The sequence below is a fragment of the Anastrepha ludens genome, chromosome X, assembly GCF_028408465.1.
Source record: "Anastrepha ludens isolate Willacy chromosome X, idAnaLude1.1, whole genome shotgun sequence".
Taxonomy (NCBI): Eukaryota; Metazoa; Arthropoda; class Insecta; order Diptera; family Tephritidae; genus Anastrepha; species Anastrepha ludens.
Genome location: NC_071503.1, coordinates 30,448,539 through 30,461,468, shown reverse-complemented (window position 1 = coordinate 30,461,468; position 12,930 = coordinate 30,448,539).

Here is a 12,930-nt window from a genome sequence, read left to right as displayed (position 1 = left end):
TCTACAATACGCCCCCATTCTTCTCGGCAGACCGCTTTCGCTCTATGTTGTGAGATTTTCATCTTCCGTATAGCGTCTTATACGCCTTGCAACGTTTTGATGCCTATACTCGTACAATAAAACCTAAAAGGTCAACTTCCTTCCTCATAAACTAAGATTTTTCCGTTGAAAGTCTTCTTAGAATTCTTTCTGTATCTTTGTACTGTTGTTCCTTGTTGCTAGATAAAATACCACGTCTTCGATGTAGATGTGGGAGCATTTCCCGTGACAGGATTTCCCTAAAAATATCGGCTATCGCCATTTGTAAAATCCTGGGGAATTTTTCAAGCCAAACGAAAGTCTACAAAACTCTTACTTGTCATTGTTCACAGAAAATGCCACTTTTCCCCTATCCTTTTCTACTATTATGTTCTGATGGAAGCCTGATTTTAAATCCATAGTAGTGGAAAATTCAGAAATTGATCAAAATTAGTGAAGTATCAGGAATGGAGTACCTGTCGCTAGTTGTTTTTGCATTTAACTTCCGAAAATCGATCGCGATGGGTGAATAACTCCATCTCTAACAAGTTCAAAACTTCTTCATTTACAAATTCCGAAGCCACCATTGGATATGGGTATGATTTTGAATAAACAGGCTTGTCATCCACAGTCCTTATGTTGGTATTATATAGCAGTGAAATCCTTTCCTTGCTCATATTTTCAGAAACTTCGGTTGTTATGGCATTATTTACGTCAGGACAGTGAAAATATTGTAATTATTCCTTACCTTTTTTCATATCAAGTACAAAATAAATTTCTTTGAGTAAATCCAAACCGATAATGTCATCAAACGTCTGCAGTGATGGAAGGATAAAAAAAAGGGAGCTTTTGCCCAAAAATATTGACGGTGCAATTCTGTTTGATTTCGTCGTAGCCATGGATGGACTTGGCCTTGAAGGAGTTTGTGACATTCTTAACTCCTTTTATGCTATTCATTCTTTTAATATAACTTCTAGACGCACCAAAGTCAATTTGAAACTTTATTGTTTTCCCGAGGGCGGGAAGGACTTTATCTTAAAAAAGTCACCTCACTTTCTTGTTGAAGTTTCCCCCATTCACAATGGTCGTCATAATAATATTCAAATTGACTGAAGTTATTTATTCTTTGCATTTTAGTAAAGTGCTCCCCATCACTCGCGCGATGTCTTTTGGTTGCTTCTCTTTGTGGCAATTGTTGATTGTTGTAAGCTATGGGCATTTGGTTAGAATCTTGCTGACGAGTTATATGACAGTCCTGCTCGTCTCTCCAGTTTGGGTTATGATTCATTTTCTGCCTAGAAAGGGAGAGAGTTAAATCGATTTCCATAGGCATTGCCCTCTGTTGAGGCTGTCGAATAATCTGTCTATGGTGAGGAAAATGGTGCCGAGCCAATAGTAAAAGCTGGTATTATGTGGAAAATAACTGTGCCTATGGCTACGTTGCGATCGGGCGCACCGTGAGGTTTATTGCATCATTACCGGGTGTTCAGGCATATTATCTGAACCAAGAAACGAAAGGTCGAAAAACGTGAGCTTGAGGTACATACCGATAGGAAAAACGGCTGAAACTTTTACCCGTAAGTTCAGCGGTTCACAGAAGGTTTCAAGAAAGAGTTTTTGTAAAATTCTGCGGAGGATTTTGGACAGCCGCGAACATCGCTGACGATGGAACAATGAGCTGAATGGGGCTTATGACTTTATAAAGAATAAAGATCGGCTAAATAAGTAGGTCATGTCGTACAAATGGGTAAAAATACTCTAGCTTTGAAAGTATTTGCCTTTACAAATCACCTCTACTTCTAGAGTTTATAAATTGTAAAGTGAGACACGAATTTCATAGATTATATGGCAACTAAGGCCTTTGAAAGCCCACATTCTAGAGAAGAAAGGATATCTGTACAGATTTGTGTATCTACTTATGTATGTAGGCGTTCAAAAAGTCAAGCACTATACCGCACCGCAGCTGCTTGAGTGCCATTGCATATATCGTCATACATCGTACTGTACCCTACCGCGCCTGTTTGTCCAGGCCTTTTAGCACTTTATCTAAGGTGAAAAATAATGAGGTAAACAGGTATGATTTTGCCCTTCCTAGTACAACTGGGATGCAGGAACTCAAGCAAACGTCAATTTCTTCTTTCAATTTCTTTGTACATAAAAATTTCATTAACAAGAGTCAGAGAACGTTAATGAATAGAGAAGTCTCAATGACTGGAAAGAATTCATTTTCGAGGGGTACTCGTCTCGCGAAGACAATTTCACCACCGACACATTTTTCAACAAAAATTAACAGTAAGGGGCTGAATTATGTAAATTTAGCAGCAGGCGATAAGATTTTCTTGGTGATTAGAAGCAAAGAATGTTAGGTAGCTTTTTAATATGACCTAAATATTTGAATTTCTCCAAATCATCCAAAATTATATACATATGTTATGTCTGTCTGTCTGGTGTCTGTAAAACTTTGTTGAATCCCTTCAACTGAATCAAAATCCTCTATCCTCTATCCAAAATCCTCATTACCAGGCGCACAGGAAGATGGCATATGCAAATGTAAATTTGGGAATTTATATACATTTGCGCATATGTATATGCTGTGTGTATGTATGCTCACCAGCCACAGCTCAAAATAAAACGGTAAACTTCTCAAGAAATCCAGCGCGAGTTATGGAAACCCCCATAACACAACCACCAACCAAACCTCCAAGGTTACATATATAAGTCAATGAACTAAATTAAAATCATAAGAATTATTGTTAAAGTATAGAATAAGCAATTTGTAATTTGACTTCATAAGAATTACTATTAAAATATAGAATAAGCAAATTGTAATTAAATTGAGTTCATAAGAATTATTAAAATACAGAATAAGCAATTTTACAATATATTTATAAGCTTCATATTACCGATTGCCGAATTAACAAAAACTTGTAAATTGCTAATTAAGCAATATTAACATTATTGAGAAATTGATTTAGTTAGTATTAAATGCAGAATAAGCAATTTTGTAATTAAATTATAAGTTTCATTTTTAAACACTTTTAATAAAAGAATCAGTTGTAATTCAGTGGTGAAAGAAAGTAGTGCATTGTTTTTTTTCTATCGTTTAAAAGATAGGAACATAACTGGCGCAGTCGGCTTAGGCCTGGTGGACGACTTCGATTTACAGTAAAAACAATTCCTGAAGGACTGTGAGGGAACATCACAGAAGCAGTACGAAAATAACTTCGAGGGAATATCGAAGGAAAATTTAAAGTACCCCCTGAAGGACTGTGAGGGCATATCACAGAAAAACGTTTTGAAGAAATATCGAATATCGGAGAATTTCAATTCCTTACCACCAGGAGCAACATGTTCAAAATCGTCCTCTTAATTTGGTGAGTAAAAATTGTGATGTGTATAAATAAATATATATAATAAAAACAAACAAAAAATAAATTATCACAAACAGGCTTGTACAGCCTTAACTAAATACAATAAACTGAGATTCCTATCGAAGGACCCTCCAGTATAACAGAAACTCAAATCTGCGATTCCGTAGCCATAAAGCCGGACCCTCCAGGTTAGAAGAGCCTATTAAAAAAAAAAAAAAAAAAGAAAGAAAAAACAACTTTATTATTATTACAAACAGGCTTGTACAGCCTTAACCAAATACAATAAACTGAGATTCCTATCGAAGGACCCTCCAGTATAACAGAAACTCAAATCTGCGATTCCGTAGCCTTAAAGCCGGACCCTCCAGGTTAGAAGAGCCCATAAAAGTAAATAAATAAATACAATAATAAAGTAATAAGGGAAAACTGAAACAGTGGAAATTTTTAATAAAATCAAAATTTTGAAAAAAAAAACCAGAAAAGGAAATATTGTACCTATTTCAAATACAAAACAAAAAAAAAAAAGAAAAAACAAAACGAGGAAGATATATATATACATACATACATGTAAAATAAAAAGAAAGAATTTTTGAACACATAAAAAAAAAAAAATAGGAATTAAGAAACAAAAAATGCAATAATAAAAACAAAAAAAAAATAAAATATAATATAGATATATATTCCTACATACAAAAACCAAAAAAATATATACATATATATATATATACATATATTTATAAGAACTATAATTTATTGTTATAAATAAACAACAAAAAAAAAAAAAAAATATTTAAATATTATTCACGTATTGATTGATTTCCCATAGAGAAAAAATAATTATACTACTAGTAAATGAACAAGCGAAAAACAGGTAAATCTATTTCATTTAGACCATACCCAAATACACTAGGAATATTTTTTAAAAGTAGGAGTTTAAGTTCAATATCCGAAGAATCTCCTTTGACAGATACATCTTTTCGATTAGAAGCAAATAATATGGCTACTCCTCTAAGCGAACAGCCAAGCACTGTAGGGAACCCTATCCCAAATTTTCCCCTTAGATTCTCTCTTGAATCTCTCCGTATTCCAGACGCTATAAAGGACTTGCCAACATACGAAGGCAACCCAAGACTCTTAAATGAATTTATTAACAACGTGGAAGAAATGTTGCTTCACATAACAGCCTGTGATGCAACACCACAGGGTCAGATACTATTGCGATCCATCCGCAACAAAATCATCGGACAAGCTAATGAGGTGTTAAATATGTACGGAACACCTCTTATTTGGGATGACATTAAACAAAACCTTATCCTACACTACTCAGATAAAAGGACCGAAACTTCTCTAATTAGAGAGCTCCATAATATTCGCCAAAAATTCAATAATGTAGAAAAATTTTACAGCGAAATAATAGAAATCCAGGCAGCTCTACTTAACAATATCCAAATACACGAAAGAGACGAAAGGGTAGTAAGATCTAAGAAAGAACTTTATTCTGAAATGTGTCTAAATAGCTTTCTGATTGGATTAAGGGAACCACTAGGCTCGACCATAAGGGCATCCAAGCCAGACTCACTAGCAGAAGCATTTTCATTATGCATTAAAGAACAAAATATTTTTTATATGAAAACAGATCCCATTACAACCCAAAATAAATGGCAGCCAAGGCCATACACTTCGTTTTATGGTGGAAACAGGTATAATAATAGATTTACACCTTTTCCGCAGCAAAAACAGTTTACATACAACAATCAATATACACGTCCCCAACAGCCAAAAGAAATAGTGAATTATAACGCCCAAACCTCTCAACGTAGGATAAACTCCAACTTCCCGAACCAAAACTACAACCAGAACCCATTTAGAGGTAACACGTTTCAAGGATACAGTAAGCCAGAGCCTATGGATGTAAGCTCCAGCTATGTGAAAACTCAAGCACCAACAACAACTCAAAGATCCTTCAAAACTGACCACACGATGCGTACTCTCGCATCCGGAAATCAATATAAGAGTAGGGAGCTTTATAACCTTCAAAGCAACAACTATCTAGATCCATTACCACCAATCGCAGGTTACCAACAAAACTTAGATCAATACCAAGAAGCACAAGATCATTCGAACATTGAGGACAACACAAATTTTCGCGACTTAGCCTTAAACAACAGACAGGATACCTAGTTATAAATAAGCATGGTAGCGAGTTAGGCTACATTAATATCTCTTCCCCATTCGGACGACCTCTTAAATTCCTAATTGACACGGGAGCCTCCTCATCATTTATAAACCCAAAATTTATAAATCCTTCAGATCAAACAACATGTAAACCAATTACCATAACAACGATCCTCAACAAATATGAACTAAACAAAGAGGTTAGACTTCCAAAATTCGTTGAGCTTAACGAACCAGGTGAACTAAGATTTCTTTTATTTAATTTTCATAATTATTTCGATGGACTGATAGGCATTGACATCCTTTCACAATTAGAATCCAAAATAGATTTGGAAAAAAAAAAAATTGTAACAAAGAACTCAATAATTCCTTTAGAATTTAAACCGAATTTCTCATCAGGGAAGCATATTATTCCTGATAATTCCAAACTTATAAAAAAAATTCCAGTAGACGTGAGGGACGGAGATATCTACATAGAAAAAACTTGTATCACTTAGAACAGAGCATTTAAACAGTGAAGAAAAATTACACCTATTAAAACTCTGCCAAAATTATAAGGATATCTTTTTTAAGGAAAATACTAAATTGACTTTCACCAATCAAGTCAAGCATAAAATAACAACAACGGACGATATCCCTATGCATACCAAATCCTATAGATACCCTCAAGTACACAAATTTGAAGTAAAAAAAACAAATAGCAGATATGTTAGAACAGGGAATAATACGCCCAAGTTATTCTCCCTGGAGTTCCCCTGTATGGATAGTTCCAAAAAAACTCGATGCTAGCGGTAAACAAAAATGGCGGCTGGTAATAGATTACAGGAAACTTAATGAGAAAACCATATCCGATAGGTATCCCCTCCCCAATATAAGCGAAATTCTAGACAAATTAGGTAAATGTATGTACTTTACCACACTTGATTTGGCAAGTGGGTTTCACCAAATTGAGATGCATGATAAAGACATACCAAAAACTGCATTCACAGTAGAAGGCGGACATTTTGAGTATCTTAGAATGCCTTTTGGACTCAAAAACGCACCATCCACCTTCCAAAGAGTCATGGATAACGTTTTAGGTGAACTAGTAGGTAAAATATGCCTAGTCTATCTAGACGATATTATTATCTATTCCACATCCCTACAAGAACACATACAAAACATCCAGTTAGTTTTCGATAAGCTCCGATCATCCAACCTTAAAATTCAAACGGATAAATCCGAATTTCTAAAAAAAGAAACAAAGTTTCTCGGGTATATTATATCAACAGAGGGAATACGACCCAATCCGACAAAAATTGATGTTATAAAAAATTTTCCAATCCCCCGAACTCAGAAGCAAATTAAAAGCTTCATTGGCCTTGTCGGGTATTACCGAAAATTCATTCAGGATTTTTCCAAATTAACCAAACCCCTAACGGAATGCCTCAAAAATGGTAAAAACATAGACTTTAATGAGAAATACATGAACGCTTTTGAAACATGTAAGTCTATCTTAACTAACGACCCCATTCTACAGTATCCTGATTTTGCAAAACCCTTTATACTAACCACGGACGCAAGCAACTTTGCGTTGGGAGCTATACTATCCCAAGGTCGCATAGGAAACGATAAACCTATATGCTACGCTAGTCGAACCCTCTCAGAATCCGAATGCAATTATTCAACAATAGAAAAAGAACTATTGGCGATAGTATGGGCGACAAAATATTTCCGCCCTTACCTGTTTGGACGTAAGTTCTTTATTGTGACTGATCATAGACCACTCACGTGGATAATGAGTTTAAAAGAGCCTAATTCAAAACTGGTCAGGTGGCGAATCAAACTGGAAGAATTCGACTATGAGATAGTATACAAGAAAGGAAAATTAAATACAAATGCTGATGCCCTAAGTCGAATAAAAATAGATATACCTAAATTATCAGAAATAAACGTAAATGATGCTGTTTCAAATAAAGGTACGTCTGGCACCACAGTGCATTCAGCAGAGGAAAATTTAAATGACGGCATATATATCTCTGAGAAACCCCTAAACGACTTTAACCTACAGCTCATATTCGAAAAATCATCAGAAACTCCAGAAATGTCAGTTATTATGCCATTTAAAAACAAGCAACGTAGGATATTCAGGAAACCTTTATACACAGAAGAAATAATAATAGATATTTTTAAAAAATTCCTCAATCCAAATAAGTTGTCCGCTATATTTGCTGACGATGACACTTTTCGCATTATTCAGTCCGTTTTTATCAAAATATTTTTCAAATAATAAAATGTTTCGTTTAATACAATGTAAAGAAATACTTAACGACATAACAGACACTGACAAACAAGAGGAACTAATAAAGAATTACCATGAAAATAATAACCACCGCGGAATTAACGAAATGCTTCTCCATCTTAAAAGACAATTTTATTTCCCTTTTATGAAAAACAAAATAACACAGATTGTTAACAACTGCGACAAATGCCAAACCCTTAAATATGACAGAAATCCCCCAAAACCCTTGTTTGAAAAACCGGAAACCCCCTTAAAACCTTTAGACATCTTACATATAGACATCTACAGCATAAACCACAAACAAATGCTAACAGTTATTGACAAATTCTCAAAATTTGCAGCAGCATACACACTCCCATCAAGACATTCTGTATGTATACTAAAATCTCTAAAACAACTCATTAACCTTTACGGTATTCCAAGGAAAATAGTTGCTGACCAAGGCTCGGAGTTCACAGCCAATATCTTCAAAGAATTTTGTGGGCAATTCCAAATTCACTTGCATATTACCTCATTTCAACAGAGCACGAGCAACGCTCCTGTAGAAAGACTACATTCCACCCTAACGGAAATATACAGAATTGTATTAACTACCAGAAAAGAGAATCACCTTAGCGAAGACCATGACGACATACTTACAGAAGCGTTAATCACCTACAACAACTCAATTCACAGTACTACGAAATTGACCCCATACGAACTATTTTTCGGTAGAACCTTCAAATTTAATAATACTGTCACTTTCAACAACGAACATGAATACATTACAAAACTTAACGAATTCCAAAACATTTTATACCCACAAATCAAAGAAAAAATGGAAAAGGCAATTAGCAATAGGATAAACAAACTGAACGAAACCCGCTCAGACCCGGAAAATTTAGAAAATCAAACCATTTATCGAAAAGAAGCAAAACGTAATAAAATTACACCCAGATTTTCAAAACACAAAGTGAAGAAAAACAATAGAGTAACTATAATTACAGATCATAACAACAAATTTCACAAGTCAAAATTAAAAAAGATACACACAAAACCAAAAACTTCTAATTAAACCTTTTCTTCATTCATAGGATACCACTAGCATTTCCTCAAACGATAGACATAACAGAAATAAACAAACATCAGAAAGTAGTTAGATTCCGATTAGGACCAGCAAGAATAATCACTAATCAGAATAACCTCATACATATTGTTAACCTGGACGAGTACACTAAAACTGTCAATAAAATACAGGACACTGTCTCAGTCTTCGAAAACACCCACAGAACTACAAGCTTGACAAAAGTAACTAGGTTAAAACTCAAGGAACTAGAAAATAAAGTACAGACACTTACACCACATAAACGACATAAACGTGGACTCATCAACGGACTAGGGACAACCGTGAAATTCATCACGGGGAATATGGATGCCAATGACGCACTTTCCATAAATAAACAAATTCAAGACATTAAAACTAATACAACACATATCGAGACTATACATAATAACCAGAACCAAATAAATTCAATCATGCAAGAAAGATTGCAAAACGTCACTATCCATATAAACAAGAAACAGGATAAAATAGAAGCATACATAAACAAAATCGCAAACAATATCTTGAAAGGAGATGACCAACTTTTTGAACTTCAGTATATCAGCCAAATTAATTATAATATAGACCTTTTAAACAATCACTTAGAAAGCATTGCGGAATCAATTGTCCTAGCAAAACTAAATGTGATATCGAAATTCATACTAAGCACTACAGAGCTAGACCAAATATATAACTATATGGAAAATCAATCAATAAAAATTAGCTCTAAAGAGCAAATATACGAACTGCTTGGACTACAAGCATATTATAATAATTCAAATATTATATTCAATGTACAAATACCAAATGTATCAAAAGAAAACTACGAACTTTATCATATACTTCCACTCCCCTTAAATAACACTAAAAAGATAAAAATAAAACCATACTTAACATACAATAAAAACCACATCCAATTTTTTAACGAACCTTGTCCAAGAGTCGAGAACACCTACTACTGCAAAAAATCACCATATACTGAATATACAACCAACTCCACCTGCATTGGACAAATAATAAGCAACAAAGATGTTCTGTGCGACCTAGAAGACGTTGGCAATATACACTTAATCATACAACCTGAACCAAATTATATTCTCTTCATCAATACAAACAAGACTACCGTAACAACTAGCTGCAACAACGACACTTACGAAGTTAAGGGTACAGCTCTCCTCTACTACAACAACTGTTCAATCAATGTCAAGGGCGAAATCTACAAAGACAACCCCATGTTTTACAGAGACGAACTTTTTCTACCCCTCGTAAGCTACTCCGAGGTAAACGCAAAAACAATAACCAACAAACTGAGCCTCGACAAACTTAGAAGCTACCAACTAGAAAGCCACGAAGCAACATCAAAGAAAAACAACATTATTATCCTAACAACCTGTTCATTGAGTATCATATTTACCGCCGCACTTGTTTACATCGCAAGGATAAGAACTAAATTTCAATTCACGCCTGATCTTCAACTAAACGTTCCAGCCCCTACGTCTTCCTTGTGGACTTCACTTTACTCTAAGGGGGGAGGAGTTATGGAAACCCCCATAACACAACCACCAACCAAACCTCCAAGGTTACATATATAAGTCAATGAACTAAATTAAAATCATAAGAATTATTGTTAAAGTATAGAATAAGCAATTTGTAATTTGACTTCATAAGAATTACTATTAAAATATAGAATAAGCAAATTGTAATTAAATTGAGTTCATAAGAATTATTAAAATACAGAATAAGCAATTTTACAATATATTTATAAGCTTCATATTACCGATTGCCGAATTAACAAAAACTTGTAAATTGCTAATTAAGCAATATTAACATTATTGAGAAATTGATTTAGTTAGTATTAAATGCAGAATAAGCAATTTTGTAATTAAATTATAAGTTTCATTTTTAAACACTTTTAATAAAAGAATCAGTTGTAATTCAGTGGTGAAAGAAAGTAGTGCATTGTTTTTTTTTCTATCCTTTAAAAGATAGGAACATAACTCGCGCACTCATAGGCGCAGCGCACATTCATAGGCACAGCATTGTAGGGGAGGGGGCCCAGTTGTGACGCAGGCCCAGTTGTGACGCAGCTAAATATTTTTGACATGCGGTATGAAAATGACAGTTTGAGCCCTGCCAATCATGTTCGTTTGACGTTCAGCAGTTTTTGTGCAGACACCAACGTTAGTAGTCGCATTGTGTATACACGCACCAAACATCGTGTTGAAAATCGTGCGAAAAAGTTATTTTGATTTTTTTCAAAGTACCAAAATTTTGTGAAATTAACAGTGAAAAGGCGAGTGTAATGCATCAAAATATTGTATTTGCCGTATATTTTGTGATTCTATATGGATTTATGTGATTATGTGGTGTCTATAAAAAACTTGCTTGTCATACACAAAATAGCATCGTGACCCGGTGGTGACTCAGCGGGTGGCCCAGTTATGACGCACCTTTTTTTTGCACTACGATCATATAGAACTGCCGAATTCCTACATTTTTGTTGTTGTTTAAAAAAAACCAACTGCCAACTCGATCAATTGCAACGTATGCAAGCGTCCAGTTCATTTGAAGTGCGCCAACATGCAGGCAAGTTATTTCACTTGCAAACACTGCGAAAGTGACGTGGACGACGACTAGGAATATTTAGATGACGATGATGAATAAAAATCGTTGTCATTTATGGCCATTGAAGGACATTTTCTTTTGTATGTTTCATTATTTTTGCCATTGAAAGCCTTCAAAATAAATAAATCATTAAATCACAACAATTGGTGTGCCATTCCTTTCATATTTTCTCATTTCAAGTAAATTTCTTGAGGTGCGTCACAACTGGGCCACTTTTTTTTTGTCCTAAAAAAAGTTATCCTGAAAAAATTTGTTCCAAAATTTTTTGAGTAACTCAAATAAACATACTTTCTTTGGAGAAAAGTTGCGTTTGGTTAATAGTTAAATGTTAAACTTCTTCATTTTTCAATTTGCGGAACTGAGGAAAAAATTTTAATTTTTTTCAAAACCCGCGTCACAACTGGGCCCCCTCCCCTACATATACACATATTTACGTACATATATTGATGCATACATATGTACGAAGCCGCGGGCACTCGACTTGACAAAAATTCAAGATTTATCAAATATTGGCAAATAATTCTACGCGAAATATTCCAATATTGACTATTTTCGAATTGTCGAGAAAATTGGCATATGGGCGGCTTGTATTAATGATTAAAAGTACTCGCTCTTAGAACTATGAGCTCTAATTTATCAATGAATTTTTTGATGATGAGTTTTTGTTGCACAGTACAATAGTTGAAACTGTTCGGCGCCGCCGCGAATGGCAACTAGAATGATGGCCGCTACGCCTGCGTCTATGACTGCATTTTGTTCTTGTAGTCGCTAGGCATAGAATTTTAGCTTTGAACGACATACGCATTTTGAGGAATAAAGTGAGTGCCCTGTGTGTGCGGTTGAATGTACATGCATATGTGTATATTAATAAGAATTGTTTTGCTTGAATTCAATTCACATATTTATATTTGCATATGCCATCTTCCTGTGTGCCTGGTAATGAAGCGTTTTGTATACAGAATTTTTTGATTTGATAATTGAACGTACATATATATATAGTTAGGGCATCAAGTGTGCATATACGCACATGCACATGTCGATGCATATGCAGAAGAAGTTGTTTTAGCATTTGCAGGAATTCGATCATTCGAATATTTACTCCCGAATTATTGCATGAAATATGATAAGACGATGCTCGTGAGGTAGGTCATGTTGCTTCAGTGCATACATATGCGTGCAACACTAACTATATTTATTAAAGATGCAACAGAACTTAGTTGTCACATATATGTATGTATGCAAATACGTTTCTTTGAAGTTTTATTTTATTTATTTTAAATTTCAAAATTTGGTACTATCTATAAAATGCATACATATGTATATGAATTATTCCCTGTAATATACATATGTAAATTGAAAAAAAATTTCGTTTGGTAAAG